This window comes from Dermochelys coriacea, chromosome 2 (genome assembly GCF_009764565.3).
Source record: "Dermochelys coriacea isolate rDerCor1 chromosome 2, rDerCor1.pri.v4, whole genome shotgun sequence".
In the NCBI taxonomy this organism is placed as follows: domain Eukaryota; kingdom Metazoa; phylum Chordata; order Testudines; family Dermochelyidae; genus Dermochelys; species Dermochelys coriacea.
This window is the reverse complement of record NC_050069.1, coordinates 118,635,237-118,659,511: the sequence shown is the minus strand read 5'-3', so window position 1 is coordinate 118,659,511 and position 24,275 is coordinate 118,635,237. Positions and strand designations below refer to the sequence as shown.

Here is a 24,275-nt window from a genome sequence, read left to right as displayed (position 1 = left end):
CCAGGGGAACCCCCAACCCTCTAAACCCACCTTGCCTCAGTGGCTACCACCAGTCGTCATCTAGCCCCCGCTCACTAGGGCAGACTGCACTCTGTAATGGCCACTCATCATTGGCAAGGGGTTAGGACCTGCTGCCTTTGCCTATCCCTGGGCTGCCCCTCTGCAGCCCCAGTACCTTTTGGCCTTAAACAAGGCCTGCAGTCTGAGGGTTTACCAGGCTGGAGCTCCCCAGCTCCCTTGCCCTATTCCCCAGCACGGCTCTGCTTCGGTACCTTGCTTCCAGGCAGCTAGCCCTTCCCACTCCAGGGCTAGGGTGAGACCCCTCCAGCTTCTGGCCCACAGCCCTCTTATCAGGGCTAGCTGGGCCCTAATTGAGCTGGCCACAGCTGTGGCTGCTTTCCCTCTAGGCCTAGCTTGGCTGCTTTTAATCCCTGTTATCCAGGTGTGGGGCAGCCGCCCCACTATAGCCTTGCCTCTTTTTAGTTAAGTTTCTTTTAGATCTGATGTCTCTCCCTCCTTGGTATTTAGAAACCCTTCTAGTTTTGGGTCAGCTGTAGACTTGTAAAGGCTGCTGTGCATTCCTATGTCCAAGCCACTGATACGCCATGTGAGTAAAACCAGATGCTAATTCCTGCAGAACTCTGCTCATCTCTTCCATTATGGGAGAGGTGTTTTTATGTACCACTACCTGCAATCTTGGGTCTTGATTCTGCGAGCACTGTTGTTCCGTTAACTCCAATGGAACTAGGCCTAGTAATATGCTCTACATCAGTAGCAAACATTTCCAGGACCAGGACTTGTATCCTTTTTTTAATATGAGGGATGGGTGGATGTAGTGAGGCAGTGTGGCCTCCCTGTGAGCCAGAGGGGAGGGACCACTCTCTGCACTCAGGTGAACAGAGTCAGGCTGTGCTAGCCCCTCCCATGGGAAATTGAGAGGTGGATCAGAAAATATAAAAGGCGGATCCTCCAGCTCAGTTGGAGCCAAGCCAGAGAAGAAGACTGATGGGCCTTACTTGCTGCAGGCCTCTGACTCTCTGTTTCTGAACCAAGCAGTGCCCTGCCCCTGAAGGAGACCAAGTCCGCAGAGGAACTGCTGGGACTGCCACTGGCTGTCTGCCCCAGGAAGACGGAGGACACCCATGGAGCCAAGGTACCTAACAAAAGGGTAGTAGGAAGTGTCCCAGGGACACTAGACTATAGTCTAGTTGTCTGTGGCCTGAATCCACATCCTCATGTTGCACATGAGTCCCTGCTGAGCCAGTGGCAGAACCTTCCACCACTGTTAGGGCTCTGGGCTGGGACCTTGTGGAGTAGGGTGGGCCTGAGTCCCCTTACTCCCTGTTGCCAACCCCAACTCCGAGGCGGCTGCCTTCCCACCATAGGCCAAAAGGCCTACATTTGTCTGCCATCTGCCAGAGCTAGGAAGACAGGCTGTTTGGTGCTCTGCCCCACCTGAGGGTGTGGACCTATAGACTGCTTGTTAGCTCGGCCCTACCTGAGGGCCAGAACATACAAACTATTTGCTCTGCCCTGCCTGAGGACCTGAGCCTACAAACTGTCTGTTCTCCAGCCTGCCAGGATGGTCGGGGCGCTAACATCTGATTCGTTAATTCCCCAGATACTTGATTGTGACCTTGGTGATGTAGCGAGGCAGCGTGGCCTCTCTCAGACCCAAGGCCACCCCCCCCACAGAGGACGTGGGCCACATTTGCTCAACTCCCTAAGTATCTCTTCAGTTGCCAGAGTCAAATCTTTCCTCTTTGTTACTGTTAAAGTTCTGGTGTGGTTCAGCAGCATTAAGTGTTCGAACTACAAAAACAGAAACAATCCAAATGTCTCTCTCTTTCAACATAGAGACAGTCAATTTATGGAACTGGTGCATCAGGAACATTATACTTAGGTTACATATCTACCAAGTGCACAGAACTCTAGAGGTCACTTCTCCAGAGACCACCAGTGCAGTGAGCAACACCTGGGACCTGTTCGTCTTTTAGAAAAGAAGTCCAACATATGCTGCTCCAGCACAGCACTGGGCCAGGCCTCAGGGGTGAGGTCCTTCTGTTATCCTGAAAGGACCACTGAGGTACACCTTTCCTCCCATCCTTATGTTACCACTGGTTTTATGAAAGATTTATCACAATAAAGCTTCAGTCATTCTCACACAAAACTGATTCAGATAATTCTGGTTTCCAGACTGCTTACAAATGCCAACCCTTCCTCCTATCAACATCCATCCCCTCCTAGATCTGTTAACCCAGGAGAATGGCAAGATCAAACATCCCAACCCGAACTCCCTGTATCTCACAGCCTGGTATTTGGATAAGCATCAAACCCAGAACGCTCATGTTAGAAGGCTTTTAAATCTATTCTCATTCAAAGGAGAAAATATTCCACCAGAAAATGTTATCTGGTTAAATGGAGGCATTTCTCTAGTTTGGATGCAACAGAAACAGTTATCCCCAGAAGCAGCAGATATCCCTGATAGTTTAAACTATCTCTTGTACCTGAAGACTTTAGGTCTTTCCATTAGTTTGCTGCAGGAGCACCTAGCCGCAATCAATACCTCCATCCTCCAGTAAAAAGCCACTCTATCTTTACTCACTCAACAATAATTAGATTTCTGAAGGGTCTGTTTAGGACCTTCCCACCAGTGGTGAAACCAGCACCACAATGGAACCTCAACCTTCTACTCTCAGCATTTATCAGACCACCCTTCAAATTGCTGTCTGCATGTTTCATGTCCTACATCTCAATGAAGGTCGCATTCCTAGTCACCATTCCTTGAACCAGAAGGATGAGCAAACTGAGGCCATACATCATATTTCATAAGAAGGCTTCCCTTCAACTCCACCCAAAATTCATCCACAAGGTAATTTCTGTCCAAAACCTCACACTTTCAATGAGGGGAGGAGACTTCCTGATGCCAGATGAGCTTTGGCGTTTTTTGTCTACAAAGGACAAACTGATTAGGAGTCACCAAAGTTATTTGCCATTATAGCGGAGCAATTGTGAGGACAAGCACTATCTACTCAGAGAGACTCTAAGGTGATCTCTGGCTGCATTGTTCTTTATTGGCTGGCACATATTCCTCCCCTGAGCAGGGTAAGAGCCCATTCCACTAGAGCATAAGCAACCTCAAGTAAAAGTGCCTGTACTGGTCACTTTGTAGAGCAGCTATCTGGAGCTCCATCTGTATCTTCACAGAACATTATGCTTTAGTCCAGACTTCTTCAGCCGACACAGCTGTGGGGACTGCAGGCATCTATTCCAACTGCATCCTGACACCCTTGTCCTGTTTAAATACTGCTTTCCATCATCCATGTGAGAATACCCATAAAGGCCCACACTTGAAGAAATGGAGATTATTTATCTGTAATTGGAGGTTCTTTGAGATATGTGATCCCTATCTATATTCCACTACCCACCCTCTTTCCCATCTGCTTTGGATCTTTCCTGATTTTGCAGTAAGAGGAGGAACTGGAGGGGGTCAGCCGACACTGCCTATTACATCCTCACTTTAGAGCACAAGAAGAGCATCTCCACAGGCAAAGACAAACGGACACTACTTAATAGAAATCTCCAGTCTCAGGTACATGGAGTGCATGAGTACCCATGTGTGGAATACAAATAGGGACCATATATCTTTACCCTCCAGTTACAGATAAATAACGCCCATTTCCCCTCTTCTCCTCAGAAAACTCATCTTTTGCTTCTGGCATGTTTCCCATGCTGTCTCCAGTACACTGAGGCAAGAAAACATCTCATTAATGTTTCTGGTTTCACACACGTGAAATCTCATATTTGTCTTTTATCATGTAAATCCTCTTTTCACTTGCAGTTTTTCTTGCTCTTATCATCTTTGTTTTCTTTAATCTTCTACATTCTGAAACTATTGACATGCCTTGTATGACCTTCACTGCTTTGCTCACAGGATTTTCCTGGTCATCCAAAATGTTTCCTAGAATTTAGCGATGGAAAGTAAATATGCTTTGTCACGTTCATTCACCTGACAATGCAAATATCACTTGTATTTCTTGTGTGCAAGGTTTTTTGGTAATGATTTACTCTTTTGAATGTTTGTTTTCTCTCCTATTTCAGTTCCAATACTTTGGTTTTTCCCTCCCATTTCTTACAGTAATTCATGCCATTTTTTTGGTTGTTTTGGGTTATTTTTTAAAGGATGCACACTGATGTTAATTTCAAAATTGACTTAGGTTATGGTCCAAGAGACCACTCCCTTTTTCTTTCTCCCTACAGTCGTGTCTTTTGTGTTGGCAGCTGTTCTCTCTCAACCTCCCTTGTAGGGGCTCCCACCAATGCGTATTAAGCTATGTCTTCAATGCATGTTAACCATGAGACAAATAATCATGGGTAAATTAACATTTGGTAGCCTAACTCACTGGACAAAAGCGTCTGCATCCGCAGGCTGCTGTCATGCCCTGTGTCTTCACTGGTGCTGTATCTGGCCATGAGAGACAGTACAGCTGTTTCAGTGCATATTCTGTGGTTCATAGCACCACAGCTTGCTGCGCTTTGCTTTTGACCAGGACCATAAGCATAGAGCAGTGGGACTACTTCATGATGGAAACATGGGATGAATAGCAGTGGGTCCAGAACTTTTGCCTGAGGAAAGCCCCATTCGTGGAAGTATGTGAGGATCTCGCTCTGGCCTTTGAGTGACAGAATGCCCAGATGAGGTGAATAACTTTTCAGAAGTGCATCACTATCTATCTATGGCAGCGGTGGGCAAACTTTTTGGCCCGAGGGCCACATCAAGGTTGCAAAACTGTATGGAGGGCCGGGTAGGGAAGGCTGTGCCTCCCCAAACAGCCTGGCTCCCGCCCCTTCCCACCCCCGACTGCCCCCCTCAGAACTCCCAACCCATCCAACACCCCCCCCCCTTCTCCTTGTCCCCTGAACACCCTCTCCTGGGACCCCCGCTGCCCCAGGATCCCAACCCCTATCCACACCCCCAACCCCTTACAGGCCCCCTGGGACTCCCATACCCTATCCAATGCTCACTGCTCCCTGTCCCCTTACTGCCCCCTCCCCGACCCCTATCCACACCCCTGCCCCTAACTGCCCCCGGAACCCCACCCCTATCCAGCCCTCCCTCCCCCAGAACCTCTACCTCATCCAACTGCCTCCTGTCCCCTAACTGCCCCCCCCGGGACCCTCTGCCCCTTATCCAATCCCCCTGCTCCCACCCTCTTATCATGCCATTCAGAGCGGCAGAAGCTCACAGCCACACCGCCACACTGCCCAGCAGGTGGTGGGGAGGGGCTGGGGGCTAGCCTCCCCTGCCGGGAGTTTAAGGGCTAGGCAGGATGGTCTCATGGGTCGGATGTGGCCCGTGGCCCATAGTTTGCCCACCTCTGATCTATAGCATTGAAAAAACAAGATGCAAAGGGAAGGAGGATGGTGTTGCCAACACAATTTGTAAATGGTGACCAAAAGAAACAGCTAGTAACATCTGAACAAGTGAAGGAGAGGAGAAAACAATAGTTGGAGTCTCTTACATGAGGCAAACACCTTTTTTTTGGTGGAGTTGCAAATCTGTGATCCTAATACGGTGTCTGAGTCTGACATGACACAGAGGAGGTGAGAAATGCAGTCCAGGGAATGAAGAATGTTAAGGCAGTAGGACCCGATAAAGTGATGACAGAAAGTCTTGGTCAAGAGTTGCATAAAATGGATGAGCAGAGTGGTTAAAGCTGTACGGTGAGACGAGAGAAATCCTGAAGGTTGGTGCAAGTCTGTCTTGGTCCCAGTACATAAGAAGGGAAGCAATCCTGACTACAGAAACCATTGAGGGATGAAGTTACTGGAAAGTATCTTGAATGCTAGGATTAGGAGAATGATGGAGCTACCCCTCAAAGAAGAGCCAGTTGGCTTTGAGAAAATATGAGGAACCATAGATGCTACGTTTTGTAATTTGGTCAGTGATAGCGAAACTGTTAGAGTATCCATAGGATGGCTTCTGTGCTTTTATAGACCTAGAAAAGGCATATGATAAAATGGCCAGAAGGATTCTCACACCAGTACTGAGGAAATATGGATTGTCTAATGATTTAATAGCTATGGTGAGTGATCCAAAACAGTGATCCAAACATATTTTTGGAATGACAAGTCCCTTTGAAGTGAAAGTTGGACTGCACTAGAGGTTGGCACTCAGTCTGCTGCTTTTTATCACATTGATGGACTATGTCAACAGGAGGATGCCTATGGGAAAAGGTGAGAAGCTGCTATATGCAGATGACATTGAAATAAGGACAGCCTTAAAAAAAATAAATAAAAAAAAGACCTAGAGGAAATAGTAAATCAGTGGTATGACCAGCTAAACTGTCACAGGATGAAAAGGAACATGATTAAGACTGAGGTCATATTGGCTAATAGAGGTGTCTCAGGGAAACTGGACATAGAGATTAACAGAGTGCGACTAAACCAGACTGACCAATTTAAGAACATTGGTGGATGGGTCTCAGAAGATGGCAATCTTGAATGTGAGATACAGTCCTAAAGGGGAGTGCTGGAAGAGTGTGGAATAATATCTCAAGTGTTGTATATGACAATTGTATGCAACTGAGACTAAAAGCCCAATTGTATAAAACAATAGTGCACCCTACTATTGGTGTATGGTGCAGAAGCATGGGTGATAAAGAGATGGCAGGTTCAAGCTCTATAGGTGTTTGAGATGAGATTTCTTTGTGCCATAAGAGGAGTTACATGAAGAGACGGATTTCAAAATGAAAGCATTCGGATGGAAGTTGGAGTCTACAATGTGGCTGACAAAATCTAGGAAGCATGACTTCACTGGTTCAGACACAAAGAGAGGATGAATGAAGAAGACGTGGTAAAGATAGCCTGGCAGGAGAAAGTGGTAGGAAAGAGACCCCCAGGAAAGCTGAGGAAGCGATGGATGGATTGCATCCAAGAAGATGGTAAGCAGGTGGACTTTAGTGCCACTTCAGACAGATGAAGATGGTGGATGCTTGCATGACAATGCTTGCAGATGATGGGATAAGGGGATGGGAGGAGAAGTGTGTGGCTTTCACCCTGTGGAGGCTACCAACAGATTTGTAACAGTCTGTGGATGCCAATCATTTCATAGTTGGTAAAGCCACAGTTGGCACAATAGGCATGAAGGTTTGCAAGGCTGTTAATGCTGTGCTGGCCTCCTGGATTGTAATAGTTGGAAATAGCCTGCAATATTTGTGGGATTTGAGCTGTACCAGTGCAATTGACAGGAAACGTGTACCCACCCTAAGGCCACCATAGAAAGCAAGCAAATACACTAACCGGAAAGGATAGTGCTTCGTCTTTATGCAGGGCCTTGTGGATCACTATGGCTATGTCCTTCCTTGGTTCTTCTTTATGGGGACTCGCCACCCTGCTGTGCTCTTCCTGGTCTGGATCAACTAAGAGATACTGTGATTTGGGGCTGAGGTCCCCTCCCTCCCCCTCCGGAGAGAGTTCCATATCCTTGCAGACATAAAATTCCAACACACACCCTTCCCACTTCTACAGATGATGAAATGGAGCTCCATCAGAGCAGTACCAGACCTGGAAATGGTCTTCTGGTAGCTCACCTTGAGCCCTTTTATGTTTTCCTTGCAGTGCTGTCCACTCTGGTTGATCCTGTGATCAGCCAGCAGCTGCTGAGATATCATTGTACTGATGGAGGCTCCTCTTTGAGAGGCCACGGTCATAGGTTTTGCTTGCTTCAGCCCAAAGGTGCACCAAGCCTCTGGCCAGGGGACTGCTTGCTGATGTATGAGCTTCTTACTGGGCATTCATCTTGTTGCTGTATCGAATACCCCGCAGTGACAGAACGTATAGAAACTGGAAGCCAAGTGGGTCAGAGAACTCTGAGCAGAGGCATATGATGATAAGCCACTTGCAGTGAGGGATCAGAGCGTAATTAGATGGCAAGTTAGTACACAGGACTGGGTGCTCAGGAGCTTGTGGGAAGGGACTGAAGGACCAACAGCTATTGATTGTTGTGACTGGTAGTGGCCACCCAGTTTTCACTGAAGTTAACCTTGGTGTAGCTTATCCTGCTTATTTCTAATTAGGTCTATCTGGACATGGTGGCCGCCTCACTGTGCAGCATGACTAGAGGCGTGTTGATGTATGAACACAGTGTGTGTTAAGGGGAAAACTCTGTTGAAGCCAGCTTAAATTTTCAGTGCAGACAAACCAGTCAGTTGATTATCAGTTGTGCTATTCCTGTGGTAGGCCCTAGTGGCAGAGCTTGCCCCCTCTGGAATCTATTCAGATCACCTTGCCTTATTAAAAAAGCAAACAAAAAAAAATTTTTTTGCCCCAAAGGTTTAGTTGAGTAACATTGTGGAGGCTTCACATTTATTTACCTTTTCCGTTTTCTGCTGTATCAATCCCCTCAACTGGTTTTGTTTTGAATTTCAAGAGTTTGTGAAATGTTACTACTTGTATTGTGTGTTAGAAAGTATTTATGATTTTGTAAAAGACCCTGGGTGATCCAAGGTGTATGTGGGGGACATTAGAAATAAAGCCAATGTACCATAGCTCCTTCCAGAGATCCTACAAGCAGGGGGAGGGGGAGCCACTGCAGAGAAGAAGGAATTTTTCTATCACAATCAAATCATAAATCCCTGCAGTAGGAGGATTTTCAAGAGTGCAGAGAACCCTTAAAACCCACATAAATCATAGCACTTCTAATATCCCCTGGAGAAAGAGAATCCTGCTGACAAAACAGGCACTTTCTAGCCATTGATAATGTAGCTGTAACAATGGGCAGCTCTACACTTAAACACTGCATTGACGCAGCTGTAGCACTTCAATGAAGATGCTCTATGCCAACGGGAGAGAATTTCTCCCATTGGCTTAGCTAATCCATCTCCGTGAGAGGCAGTAGCTATGTTGGCGGGAGAGCTCCTCCTGCCGACATAGCGCTGTCTATACTAGTGCTTAGGCCAGTACAACTACCGTCAATCAAGGGTGTGAATAATTCATACTTATATTGAAGTAATTTAGTGGTATGGACCAAGGCAATGAGTGCTACATCTCCACAACTAGTTCAAAAAGTGGAGCAGTGGAAATTCTTAGTGATCTTCCCAACAGTAAAAACTGAAGAGAAAACTCTCCCACTCCAATCCCTAAGGCAGTCTGCTTAGCCTCACTCCATGTTTTTCACTTGTTCTGCTCAGAGCACTGCCATTGACCCAAAGGGATGTTCTATACGCAGGAGTGGAGAATATGCCATGGAGAGATCTACACTGTGGATGATAATCACATTTGAACTTCTCTAGTGCCTATCATCAGAGAATGGTAAACCAATTTACAAATATTAATTGGGCAACAGTAGATAAGAGGTAAGCAATACAGATTGAAAAGGAGAATTTTCTCTTTCAATATGAAAGGCCTGATCATTTCCATAATTTTATGACTGAAGATTAATGTGGTAAATGCAAAATAATTTGCCAGGGGCTAGTTTTCAGGCAGTAATTTTCTTATGCATACAACCCATGACAGAATATGGAACATGGCCAAGTTGCTGATAAAGATGTGTCCTGGTTAGTATAACATGCCAGCCTGAACCTTGAGAGACAGTCTTATTATGATACATAATCTGAGCAGTAGAAGTAAGCAAGCGTCAAAACACTTCTGTCAGCAGCATGTACACAGAGAACTGTTCAAGTATGTTAAGCATTGATAGCCTCTCTTCTGAGTCTAGGGATGGGCAGAAGAACAGGCTCTGGAACATTCAGGCAAGCCGAATTCATCAGGCATACTCATGAAGCCCTTGTTAAGGGCCCAATCATGGGAGCAGCTTGAGTGCTCTCAAACTTCTCTGAAGTCAATTAAAGTAAAAGCATTAAGTACCTTGCTCAGCACCTCAGAGAATCAGGTCCGAACTATGCAAAATGTTCTCTGTTGATTAATACACCTTTATAATTATTGGATGTTGGTTGTATTGTGCTAGAACCTAGGAGCGCCAGCCATAGACCCAGGAACCCATTGTGCTAAGCGCTGTACAAATTGAAAACAAAAAGATAGTCCCTGTCCCAAAGAGCTTCCAATTTAAACATACTCACTGCTATTCCTTCAGGTGAACATGCCTTTATAGGACTGGTATATGTAGAGTAGGATAAAAAGTATGTGGGGGTGGCGGGGGGAGGTTAGAATGTGTTAATTACCCCGTTCTAATATAAATGTCATATAACTATAGTGTAGACAAGGTAAGTTGTATTGTAGCACATGTTAGCGTCAACTTACCGTAAATTAGACTGGGCATGTTAACACACTCTAAAAAACTATCTTCTATCTTAATCTGGACATATATCCATAGCTGTCTGCTCACCTTTCCTCTCATTAGCTCAAGTGTACAGGATCCGCATATGCAGAAAGGGCTGTCATCAGCTCACAGGTGGCCTCAAATTTCAGTGTTATAACAAATAAAAACACCCAGGCTCTTTTAAAAACCTACAACCTAAAGAAATGTTTTGGGGTGGTTTTTATTTATTTATTTATTTATTTATTTTGTTCTAATAGTGAGTTTGGGTTATTTTTATTCACCAGCAAACCTTTTCATGCAGCATTTGCAACCCAAACATTGTGCTGACTGTAAACAAAGACACATGAAATGAATTACTCTATTTTCCTTATCCACCCTGAGGGGAAAGCAACAAGCGCAGATGGTGGAAAGCACAGTGTTTCTAAAGTTCTTCATACCTAAGGCAATGCAAGTATATAAAGAATTTTTTTCTGTAAATGATTTTTTTAACTAACAGTGTCCCTTTACGTGTCTCCAGCTCCACTAACAACTATACAGTGTCTCACTATATAAGTCATGGAGTCTGGGTTGAATGCCTTCTGGATTTTGAATCCCTTTCTTGTCCTTCAGAATTGCAGTTTCTTTGCTTAGAATGTCAGCTCTTTGGAGCAGGAACTGTCCGTTTGTTCTGTTTGTACAGCACCTACCTCAATGAAGCTCCTAGGGGTTACAGCTGTAGAAATAACAAATCATACTAAGCAATAACTTTCTCTCTGTCTGCCCCACTTGCTGTTTGAATTGGAAAGTGCATTCTTCATGTCCTGTTCTAAAATGTTGCCGTGTGCCATGAACTTGAGAGAACTTTGCCCGGGTGTAGCTACACTTACTCGTTGCTACGCAAGTGCCCCACCTTAGACTAGTACTACACCTCTACACTGGGGAGATTGCAGTAGTACATTGCTATAGCAACACCAGTGCAAAAATGTGGACAAACCCCAAGTGTGCTCCATCCTGCCTGGGTTTCAGAGCTACATTCTCCTTCTCTTTCCCCTTACTCAGGTAATATTCAGTGGAAGGAAGTTGTTACAGAATGCAATGGGGTGCTGGTCCATGTCTGGGCCTCTGAGACTCTATGGTAACAGGAATAATAGAAATAATAATACTTTGCACATTGGCAGCATCATTGCCTCTGAGGATTTCACAGGGCTTTATGGAACAAAGCCTCCCAACACCCCTGCAGGGTACATAGGTCGTATCATCCTCATTTCACAGAAGGGGAAACGAAGGCATGATGAGTTGCCCAAGGTCACACAGCAAGTCTGTGGCAGAGCCAGCTCTATATCCCAAGAATTCAGACTCCTGGCTCTAGACTGTTATCCCTCAAATCTTGTAGAATGAGCACAAGTCATGACTGAAACTGCCATTGGTTATGTCTACGCTGCAATAAAACCCCACAGCAGCAAGTCTCAGAGCCTACAGCAAGTGACTCAGGCCAGTGGGGTTTGTGCTACAAGGCTAAAAATAGCAGTGTAGAGATTTGGGCTTGAGCCCAGGCTCTGAAACTCAGTGAGGGGGGAAAGTCTGAGGCTGGGCTCCAACCTGAGCCTGAATACCTACACTGCCATTTTTAGCCCCGTGAGTGCAAGTCAGTTGGTCCAGGCTCAGAGGCTCGCTGCTGCAGTTCTTTTATCGCAGTGTAGACCTATCCCATGAGGCCTGCTAGTGTAGCTGTCCCCAGACCTGGGCCCACCAGTGTTCAAATCCCAGAGTGCCCTTCCTGGGTCACAGGAGAGAGGAAGGAATGCCTTTTGAAACTGATCAGTGTGGTGACTAGAGGACGGGGGGGTAGGTTTTGGCACTGAATGCCTACCCTGTTTTGGCTATTGGATTATGTCCTCACTTGTGGATGTGGTGATGGTACCCAGCATAGTGCTTGTCTTTCAATGTCCTCCAGACTCTCTTAGTACCATTATAATGCTTTTTTTTTTTTTTTTTTTTTTTTTTTTTTTACAGCAGGCATGTCAGCCCTGCCTGGCAAAAGCCGTTGCCTGATGATGAAGGTACTCACTTTAATTAATATACTTTTAATTAAAAGAGATGGCAGCTATTCCCTTGCTGCCACTTCCGTTTTGCTTAGAAAGGCTTCTTGTGGCAGTGCTTCAATGAACTATTGCAGCAGTGGGATGTTATGTATTTGCTAACACTTCTTTGTTAACAGCCTGTTTTATTGCTAGCACAATGCATCTCCCAGACACCAGAGTATAAATAGGATTCTGCAGAACTGACAGAGTAATAAGGAGGGGCGGCACTTCCATATTATCACTTTAAAGGAAAACTGCCTGGTAGTAGAAAAGAGATTTTTAAACACTAAATCAAATTACAAAAAAGAGTCTACTACAGGGCCAATCCTGTGAAGTGCCCTCAGGGAGGGTGGAAGGAGCTTAGTCCCTTACAAGACTGAGCCTTTAGGGTCAGATTCTACCCTGCTAATGCTAGTGTAAAACCAGAATAACTCTACTGAAGTCAATGGGGCTGTCTGCATTTACACCAGTGTAACTGATGGCAGAACGTTTGGCCCTTAATTGTATGTATGTATTTATTGCCAAACACACATGCCTTAAACACAATGCAATGGTAATAAAATAGGCCAGCTGCCACTGGGACAAGCCTGAGGAGGTAAGTTAGGGAACAAGAAATGCATTAGAAAAGAAACTTCCCAGCTGGGGTAAACATAAAGCCAGAAATGGAAATGGAAAGGGATTTACTCAAAAGCACCTGCTAGAAAGACTGTGCCTATCCTATCTAATTGGTAGATGCATTTCCTGTTCCTCACATTGCTTTTCAGCAGGTGGATTCTGTCTGACGAAGTGTCAGCAAAATGTCAGCTCCACAGAAAGAGATGCCTGCACCCTGCACAAGTGAAACATTGACAGGTATTTCCAAATTATCTAAGGTGATGGAGACAAACACTAGTTATTGAGCCCAGGGCATTCGCTTAGCACCTTTCTTCTTCTATGTATATTATAGTAATTGAGTATTGATAAGAGCCAGGGAAACTTTTATTTATTCTAATATATATATATATATATATATAAAGGAGTCTAGGGAGAACAAAGAGAACAAAGGACACTTCTGTTGTTGCTTGAGTTCTTAGGACATTTACAGACACATTTATATCTAATCTATATTATTTCTATGACACTCATCTCCATCTAGACAGCATGATGAGTAATCTTATACTTTAGCTGCTACTGCTGCTTCTGCTTCTTCTTCTCCTTCTTCTTCGAGTGCTTGGTCATGTCAATTCCAGTCTAGGTGTGTGTGCACCCATGTGCCCAGTCATCAGAGATTTTTGCCTTTGCTGTATCCGTACAGCAGCTGTGGCACCCCCTGGAGTGCTGCGCTCATGTGTCGGTATATTAGACACCGCCGGCCCGACACCCTCTCAGTTCCTTCTTACCACCGGTGACGGTTGGTCGGACTGCCTTGTCTTGCATCGCAAGAACGTTCGCGGGTCTTACAACCCATTTTTCTGTCTCCTTTGTATTTTTAGGTACTTAGTTAGACTATTAAGTGTTAGTCTAGTTTGGTAATTAGAGTCCCGGCTGGGACTTCCACTCAGAGTGGGGCATGACCTGTTCCCAGGCTTTAAGCCATGCTCATCGTGTAGTTGGCCGATGCCCATTAGTGACCCCCACAAGAGCTGTGTATAGTGTTTGGGGGAGTCCCAAAGAAAGGATCTGCAAAAACTTTCACCCTCAAACCCCGAAGGAGCAGGACATCCGCTTGAGGACCCTCCTCATGAAGGCTGCACTTCATCCTGCCTTGGAGCCCTCTTGATTAGACTCCACACCTGGCACCTCTGATTCCATGCGCAGCACATCACAACACCGGAACCCACCTGGCACCATTCCCCCTGCCTGGTGCCTAAGAAGCAGTCGAAGTCAACAGGCTCTCTGGCACCAGAGGGGGAGGGGGTTTCAGGCGAAGGACCTGGGTCAGGCCACATGCCCGCCCCGAAGCTTCATGGGAGTACTGCTGTGGTTAGACCTCCTAGTCCAGCTAGGGATCCGACCCCTGGGAGCGGCAGGGGACCCTGACTCCTCGTAGGACCTTCAATGCCAGCCCTGGTGGCCAAAGAACAAGTAGGCTGGATGGCACTGCAGATGCCAAGCCAAGCAATGGACCCGGCTACGGCCCCGGCATCCAAGGGCAAGCCAGTTATGGGACCGCCCTCTAAAACAGTGGAATGTCCCTGGTTCCCAGACTGCAGGTGTTGGTCCCCATTGCCGCTACCTCAGACCCCAGCCTCAGTCCCCGGTGAGAAGACCTAGGCCCCTCATACCACGATCTCCACCTACGAGGCACGGGACACCTGAGTTGTGACACCGATCCCCATACCCACAGTACCATTGGACCTCCCGCCAGAGATCACCACAGCACAGGTCACCATTGCCTAGGCGATCTCCCAGGTGTCAATCCCCCCCCGGTGCAGGATCATTCCCAGTTGTGGCACTGGTCTCCAACTCCCCGGTGCTGCTATCCAGGCAGGCACTGGTCCTCGACCTCTCCTTACCGGTTGCTGACGAGGGTCAGTCGGCAGACTCGGGCCTCTACGGCTCCTCCTTGATCACTGAGTCAGAAGGAGAGTTCAGCTCCTCACCAAGGAAAGGTGAATCACCACTGATCTGTGAGACTGGCGCGGCTCCTGCTCAGTGGCAGTACCGGAACACATGGGGCGTACCTGTTAGGCCAGTCCCATACTCCAACCATTCCTCCCTGGCTGCATGGGACAAGCCGCCTCCAGCACTGTTGCCACTGGAATTGGAGCCCAGTGCCGAATCTGATGGCAGGCTCTGACACCCAAGGAGCTGTCCCCTGATAAGCAAGGGGAAACGGCCCCTCTCCCTGCAGTGCAGTCATTGTTGTCATCTCTGGATGAAGCAGAGGTGGGCCTCTCACAGACAAGCAGCCCCCACGACTACTTCAAGGAGCACCAGGCCCTCCTCAGAAAAGTATCTGCCAATCTGAACTTGGAGGTCCAGGAGCTAGCAGAGGAGTCCAACAACCTCTTTAATGTCAGAGTCTCCTCCACCCTGACCTGGGTTGCATGGCCCGTCCACCCAGGGGTCCTTAAAATTGCCACGTCTGTTTGGCAGACCCCTTCTTCCATTCTGCCCACCTCCAAGAAGGTGGAAAAGAAGTACTACGTCCCAGCAAAAGGGTTTGAGTACCTGTATGCTCACCCTCCAGCGGGGTCCCTGGACGTGTCTGCCAATGAGAGGGCCAGGCAAGGCCAGGCGAGTGGGACACCGAAAAATAAAGATGCCAAGAGGCTGGACTTGTTTGTCAGAAACATTTATTTGATGACCAGCCTGCAATTTTAGATGTCTAACCATCAGGCCCTGCTAGGCAGATACAACTTCAACCTGTGGGACTCCATTAGCAAGTTCAAGGAGGCCTTCCACAGGACTGAGTCCAGGAGTTTGCCACCTTGATGGAGGAAAGCAGAGTGGTAGTGACAGGCACCCTCTAGATGGCCTGGAATGCTAGACTCGGCGGCCAAGGTGGTTGCCTTTGCGGTGGTCATGAAGCGCAGCTCCTGGCTATGATCCTTGGACTGTCCCAGGAGATGCAGACCACTTTGCAGGATCCTGCATTTGAGGGAGCAGGGCTCTTCTCTGAGCTTACTGATGCCCTGCTCCACAGCCTTAAAGACTCCCACCGACAAACTACTGGCCATACCAGCACTTTTTATCAGTAAAACTTTTGTCGGTCGGGGGTGGGGTGGGGGTTTCACACTCCGATGGACAAAAGTTTTACCGACAAAAGTGCAGTGTAGACATAGCCTCAGTCACTTATGCCAGCATAAGCTGTAATGTGGACATACCCTAAGTAGCTGTGTTGACAGGCAGAAGGCTGTGTTAATTCCACAAAGCTAAGAGGAAAGCCCTGAAGCCCTTTGGGGAGCTGAAGGACAGGACTATAACTGAAAAGGGGCAACCACCTGCTGCACCCCTGCCTAGGGCTGTCAACCGTCCAGGATCACCCTGGAGTCTCCAGGAATTAAAGATTAATCTTTAATTAAAGATTATGGAATGTGATGAACCCTCCAGGAATACGTCCAACCAAAATTGGCAACCTTACCCTGGCCTGACCACTAGGTGGCACTGGTGGTCAGTGTTCCCTTTACAGGAGGTCAGCAAAAGTTTATGCTTGATGGTCTGTCATGAAAGACACACAACCTCTGTGAACCATGAGATTCAAACTCTGTTGGTGTTTCAACTATTGCACAGGTGCAGAGAAAAGCTGGAGAGGTGGGATGGGATGGACCTATCGCTCTCACTGAGGGAGAGATGGGAGTGTAGGAGGCAGAGGGGGCGCCTGGAGCCAGCTGATCTCTTCTTGGGAGTGCTCAGGCCTAGCCTGTAGACCAGATCGCTGAGAGAACTGGAGGGAGCAGGGGGAAATAAATTGAGGACTCAGGAGAAGGGGACACAATGCTCCCAAAGGAATCTGGGCAGGGTCCCCTTTCTCTCTCCTAAGTTTTATTGCCTTCCCTTTCTTCCTTCTGCTGCTGCCCAATTGGAAGCAAGGGCCAGTTTTGATTCTGCCAAGGTTTCCTGTCTGTATACAGGGGATCAGATCTATTCCAGCATCCCAGCAAAAGTGCAATATGGAATTTACCTGCAGAAAGTTCAAGGAATCAGTCAGCTGAACTGAATAGGATGATAATCTCTTGGACAAGGCCCTGGCTGGGACTTGGAGAGCTGAGTTCTGTTCCTCCTAGTTCTGACACTGGGTGACCTTGTGTAAGTTGCTTCACCTTCCTGTGCCTCAGTCTCTCCATCAATAAAAATGGGCATAATGATACTGGCCACCCTTGTAAAGCCACTTAGATCTGCAGATGAGAAGTATCTAAGGGTTTAGTCAAGCACTGGTTTTATTACCAGCTTTCAGAACTGGCAGGCCAGCACAGAAAGTTTTCTAGAACTGGCAAATGTTGCGGTTAGTTGTCCGTGCGCCAGTCCACAGACAAAGTGCCTAAAGATCCTTTTCAGGTCATGCCCCACTGCTACATGGTAAACACAAGCCTTTAAAGCCATAGAACTTGCATCTGAACAGGATGCTGCAAGGGAATGAACTCAACTGAACAAGGACTTTGGTACAGTAGATGCTCTGGAACACTGGGGTTGATTTTACTGAAGTGTATCGTGTTTGAATGCCTTTATTCTTTTGATTCTTGGAATCTGTCACAGTATATTTTTGTTTTGTGAAAAGTGGCACTCCCACACTCTGCAGCCCATGTTGGGGAAAGGAATACACAGCCTTATTGACTGATTAATTTCTGAAAGGATCAGCACCCCACACAGCAAAAAGGATGTCAAGCAATCTTTGGGAGAGGGGGAATGGGTGTGAACCTAGAAGGCTGCTTGCCATTCCTCTAAGAACTAACAGCAATAGAAATTCACAGATGATTGTGAAATAGAGTGCTTACTCAGGTACCCACTGAGATTTTGATCCCTGTAAGCTTTGCCTCTGGGTTTCTGCAAGAGCTGTTCTTGCTGCCTGCAAGACCTATGGGCTTGTTTACACTAGAAAGTTGTAGTGCTTTAACTAGACCAGTGTAGTTAGAGTGGTACACCCCCCTGAGTGTGATGTAGTTATACCAGTATAAAGGTGTTTATATTGGTATAGCTATTCCCACACTGAAAGGGGAATAAATTATACGGCACCTTTTATAGCAATATACCTGTACAACCCCTAGTGCGGATGCAGTCATAAGTATTTTGGTGTAAAAATTACCATTAACCAAAATAGGTACGCCAGTAAAAAAAAACAACAAAACTGTCAAGCAGGCTTAAAAGGTCTTACAGGTCCTTGCTGAGGATTCTGATAACCCTCCACTATTCACTATATAGAGGTGACAGTGTGAAGTGTTTTGCTCAGCATGTTGGTTATTTGTCAGCTGCACTTTGAATGACCACATTACACAGTAATTTTTAGATTAATTAGGCCAAATTCTTCTCTGACTTGGACCACAGAAGTGAGGGCAGAACTTGGCCCATCTCCTCTAAAGAATCCATTAAGAACCTAACCGAGTGGCTGGGTGGCATGGAAAGCTGGTTTGAAAGCCTGATTTAGATCACAAGTGAATGAAGTTGTTGGTCTCCTCCTCCAATAATAAAACCACCATACAGTTTGGCACGACTCACAGAGCACAGGCAATAAGGTTTGGAACTGAAGGTGCACTGGTGGAGCAATGTGGGTGAAACATGCATACAGTTTGTCATCCTGTGCCTGTTTCCAGTGGCCCCCTGGGGCCAAATTTGTGTAACCATGATTTCAGGTGCAAACTGTCCACAAGCAAAATGTGGACTTCAGCTTCTTGATCATCAAATCCTTCTCACAAGAAAAAAAGAAAAGAAATGCAGTAATCCAGATTGAGGTTGGTGAGGTTTTTTTAAATTTCGTAGTTGTTACCAAATATCTGCATATATGTATTTTGCCCAAACTCTTTAATATTATAGCAGTACTTTAATATTCCATGGTACCACTGCAAAATTAGTATAAGAACAAAGTTCAAATGTAAAGTTACATGCAGCAGATGCCTGTAATCAAAACATGATCACTTCATACTATGTAACAAATATGCAATTGGAGATGAGAAAAGAAATGTGACCATGGATGTTGAGGAAGGCTAAAAACCTAAACAAACTGGTCAATTTAATCTGTGATCTTTCCATTCAAATGAATTCTGCTTTTTACAGAGTGAGAGGTTGAGAGAAGAAACTTTAGATTTACCTTTTATGAACAGGTTTCAGAGTAGCAGCCGTGTTTAGTCTGTATTTGCAAAAAAGAAAAGGAGTACTTGTGGCACCTTAGAGACTAACAATGACTTTTATGAACATTAACTGTAACTTGCTTTTAGAGACCCCCAGCTGGCAGCTTTTGGTACTGCTGCCTACATAATCTTCTCCAGGCTATAGTAATGTGTGTGATCTCGTCTAATTAATGCTTAACAACTATTTCACCCAAGGGGTGCAGATTAACTGGTGGTTATACTGTCTGCTCTCAAAAAGTTCAAAATCTTGGTCTCTGGTGCAAATTCCAGCTCAGGAAAATGAGAATTCATTTTGCTCTTTTGTGCATTTGGAACTCTTGGCTCTTGAATGAGAGGTATATCTGCTCTTTGACTTCCATACACATTTTTCTGTAAATGAAGTTTGCAGGAACATATGTGTATCTCATGGTCCTGGCACTTTTGCGGGATTATTTTCTTGTTTTTAAATCTTTGGGACAGGCAAGACTTGAAATGCTGGCAGACTTGTGACACATGACACTAGCTTTCTTACAACCTTTGAAGGCAAATGGATGTGTACAGAGCAGGCTGAGGCAGCAGTCAGGACACTTTAAGTTATTAAAATCTGTACACAGCAAGCATACAGATTTCTGCAGGACTTGGAAGCATCCCTATTGAGAAAGGGCGCATAAATCCCATAGGTGTTAGATAGTTAAGGATATGCTTAATGACTGTCTTTAATAGGGATGGACTTAAGCATGTGGTTTTGAACTTTCCAGAATTGGAGCCACAGGGTCTGATTCTCCAGTGCCCCTACACCTTGTCCAGTCACTTATACTTGTGCAAAGCTACAATTCTGATCTGGTAGTGTTTTACATTCACTTTGCAGATATGTAAATGATAACACAAGTGCAGGACAATGGAAAATCAAGTCAATAGGTAGCACAGAAATTGTGGAGTTACTTGCACCAGTGTAAAACACTACCACAGCATCACAGTAGCATTTTGTATTCACTTTGCACTGGTGTAAATGATTGCACAAGGTGCAGAGAAATGGAGGCTCAGACCCTAAATCACTTTTTAAGTTTGGTTTTAAGTAGAGAGCTTTGTTTAAGTGAATGAATAGTAGGGACTGGTGTCAGATTGACAATGCTAGACAGGAAAATGTTCTATCCTCACAACAGACATTTCATGGGCAACGGCCCAACAAGCATGGTCCAGGACCCAGACCCATGTCTAGGGGCACTTGTTTCTATGACCATTCAGGGCCCTTTGAGATTGCAAACAAAACTGCTAAGTGGTTGTTCTGCTGCGGTAGGCTGTTGTGCATGTGACTTGCACTGAACCATAGATTTGTTCCATGCAGGTCACCAAAAGAGGGAGTATAATAACTGTTGACTCCATAGTCTATGTAGTATGGTTAAATATTTGTTAGCATCTGACTGTCCAAAAATAGTACAAGGCTTTCAATTGCAGGTAGGTGCCAAGGGAAGGACCTGGACTGCAAGCTAGAAAGCCTCCCTCTCATTTGTGGCACATAGACTTGGATGTGAGGTGACGTCCATTACTCCAGGCTCAGTTTTTGAGGACATGGTGTTGCATGAGATATTAATATGCAAATAGGGCTCTTCCTGACTTGGGTGTTTTTCTATTGCTGCAGATAGTTTAATCATATGACCCCATGAGTTAAGATTATTTCCCCCCCCCCCAACATGACAATGGGACATGCCACAACCACCTTATTTTTATGTTGAGCCATTTTCCTACATATCTAGTCTGGCTTTGTTTCTGCTTTTTTTCTAAGTTCCCCACCCCTTTTCCCCCTAACACAGGTTATTTGAGTTCGCGAACTGATCTATATGAACCCCTTTACAAAATTCGGTCATGTTTATGTGACAGCACACAATGTATGCTGTAAAAAAACTGTATGTGGCTCTGTTATTTTGGATGTTTAAAAAATGACAATCTAGAGGTCCATTTTTGTGTCTCACTTGTCTAGTAAGTAGTTCACTCACAAATTACAGAGGGCAAGATGTAGGAACTACAGGGAGAATTTCTATGGCCTGTTATGCAGGTGGTCAGACTAGAGCATCAGTGGTCTCATCTGGCCGTAAAAATCTATTACATATGCTCTGTTTACAAGCACAATGCTGTATCTCTGAAGGCTAATTCTGCAAACTCAATCTCAGCTCTGAGACTGGGTGCATTTCTTCTCACAAATTATAACCAGTAATGTCCTCAGTAACGTTGTCTATATGCTTGTACAGAGGTAACTGTCAAGAATTCTGTGATGATGCACAATAGGGTCCAGCTCACTGCCTCTTAGCTGTATTAGCTCTTCAGGTATACGAGTAAAAAAGCTGATTTTGTTTTTGTTTTTTTGGTGACCAATGTATCCAGTTTTGAATGGTTATACAAAGAGAGACAGTCTTTTCCTGCAGACTGTCACTTTCTAAGTGACTCAGTTTAAAGCTCTGACATGACATTTTATAGTCTCAGTGAAGTACTGTGAATGTATAAGGTGTGAATATGGCAGGTACAGTATTTCATTTGGTAAGATAGCTAGTGGGGAAATGAGGAGCAAGGGCCTGTCCACAATATAATTTAGTAGGACAATACAAAATGCTCACATTACCTATGGAGACAAGCGACTTGTGAAAGCAGAAATATTTGACTGGAAGTTTTTCCTAGTGGTTCTTCCAAAGGTACCCATTTCCTGCCCATCTGAGGGACATGCCAGGAGGACCCTGACCACTCCTAGCTTTCATGATGAGGGGATCAGCACTCACTTTAAGTGTGGAAGCCACTTCCTACTATCTGTCTATACCCTGAGTTTAGCATTGTGGACAGAGCTGCCCAGAACAAGTTAGGAGAGGTGCAGAAGACCTGGTAAATAAGCAGTGTTCCAATATGTTGCTTTAGACATGGCGGAAGTGGTCTGAAGTCTCAGCTATTGGATCTGCACAGGATTTGGGTTTTTGACTTGCGGCACATTTCAAGGTCGTTTCTGGGTACTTCATTCCTTTCCAAGTGTTTGCTGCTTAGCTGTTGGCTGGCTGGCTGGCTAAATTGGATTAAAGGCTGGACAGTTTCTCACTTGCAGAGCGTGTGATATTAGGGTTGTCACTTGAGGGCTTTTTTATACTAACTTTGTTTATTTTCAAGTATGTACTTTAAGTAGGGCTAATTTTTAACATGCTTGACCTTACCTGACTCCATTCTCTATTTGCTGCTGCAATAGGGGATCCTGTTGTCAAACTTAAACCTTGATGCTTCATGAAAGTATGTACAGTACAGAAGGTAAAACAGATGTAATCTGTTTTCTGCACCTGTTGAAAATAAATTATGGTGGAGATTTGCTTAGCTCTTGCCTAGTTATATAGTCCCTGTCTGATCAATCCAGTGTCTGTCCTGCTGTACTCCTCTGTACTTTACACAGTTCCTTTTTGTAAGCTATGAGGCTGAACGAGTCCCCCGTGACTTCCCCGAGTCACTTAGTGGCTGCTGTTAAATCAGTCTTTACTCTCTGTTAACACAAACTTGGCTGTTGCCCCAGGGATCTAATACCAAATTCTAATACCATATTTGCATTTTATATTCAAGTGTAAAAAGGATTAAATGTGTTGGTCAGTAAATGTTTGTCAGCATAACACTACCAGAATTAACTAACTGAAAGAGTCAAGTAGTTCTAGAAACCAAATTACATGTGTGCATTTTGTAGTGTCAAACCTTAAGGGACTGGCCAAACCCCAGCTGCCTAATATTTTGGGCAATGGACAAAGTGTTTCTGGATTGCCACTAGTGAGTGCTATGCCAAGAGAAAGGATCTGGTTGCTGAGGCACGTTGGAAGTCTTGGCTACAATGACTCCCCAACTATTAGGAACTAGCCCAGGGAAGAGGTATATCATGTTTGGAAATTAGTACTCTGCAAAGAGTAGCATGGTAGGGTATCCACACGACCAAAGCACCAGCTAAGTGGTAAGAGTACTGTTACAAAGTGAAGAAGCTGGCCATGCCGTCCCCCTTATGTTACCAATTTTGCTCATTCTAAGACTTAAGGGAGCCTGGTCTGGTCTCAGTTAAACTAGAGGCTGCGGCTGGGGGTGAAATGTGTATGAAAGAATTTGACATGAGGTCCCATTTCAGAACATTAAAAAAACAGAGCATGGGATAAAAACAAAAACCAACACCTGAACTGTTTTTTATGGCAACTACAGCTTACACCTTTAATAGTACCTTTCTAATTAGTATAGTTTGTAGGCTGAAACTGAAGGAGTGTATTGCAGATAATTTACTGCTATTCACCCTATAACAGGGATGGCTAAATTTACTGATCATCCCATCTGCTGATTATGATCTTCAGAAGTTTGAGAGCTGGGTGCACCTGCCAGGGCTTGGAGCTGCTGTCCTACACCACCACAAGGCAGAAGCCTGGTGCTCCCCCGAGTCACGTAGGCAGAGAATAGGATAAGGGACATGGGGAGCTTCATTTTAACTGTAAAAGAGCTACGTATGACTTGGAAGCAGCAGTTTGGTCCTACCCTATAGCTTTTAATGTACAAACTTGTATTCCAGCACTAGCTTCTGTGAAGACTTGTGCCAGGAATCCATACCTAAGGCTAGTTTGCCATCTAAGAAATGTCTAACTAAATTGTAGGTATATGCTAAAGTTCCAGTTTGCTTTTAAAGGTAGTAGCACCAGAAACCAAAGATGAGAGAGGAAGAGTTTTGGAAACTGCCTCTACTTCTCCTGTTGCTTGTATCTCCACTGTTCTGTAGCAACTTGAGCTTAACATGAAAGTCTGGTTTTGTGAATTAAAGTGTGGGCAACCATCAACTATGACTTAGCTACTTAAGTATTTTGTTTCAGACTCTCCTAGGTGCAGAAATTCATAAATCCAGTCATCCAGGAACCTGTAAACCCTTTCAAGCTAGCAGGAAGTTGGACATAAATTTACAATTAGGAAAATTTTCAGTTAACTGACCCCTTGAAGTGTTTCAGGAAGAGAATAGAAGAATATAAAGTTATGCTCAGAACAGGTGCTACTGCTTTCCCGCTCCCTCACAATCAAGTACTTTAGTCTTTTTACAGGTGAGCTCAGGCTGCTAGTTTGTGTACTACAATTCAATATAGAAGTAGCTTTTAAAAGTACAAGGTGTTTTAAGTCTGCTTAAATACATGTGCAGTTAGATTAGTCACTTGTCAGCAAAAA

At 45.2% G+C, this 24,275-nt stretch overlaps 1 long non-coding RNA gene across 2 annotated transcripts; it reads left to right on the top strand.

The window, feature by feature from the left end:
- The first annotated feature begins 572 nt into the window (after nucleotides 1-572).
- LOC119850882 lies at nucleotides 573-22,600 on the top strand. Of its 2 annotated transcripts, XR_006279020.1 has the most exons (5): nucleotides 573-1,153; nucleotides 1,858-2,086; nucleotides 3,469-3,592; nucleotides 13,104-13,191; nucleotides 21,767-22,600. It is a non-coding gene; the product is annotated as an uncharacterized LOC119850882 (long non-coding RNA). The 2 variants fall into 2 exon arrangements; XR_006279021.1 differs by lacking the exon at nucleotides 3,469-3,592.
- Nucleotides 22,601-24,275: the final 1,675 nt, after the last annotated feature.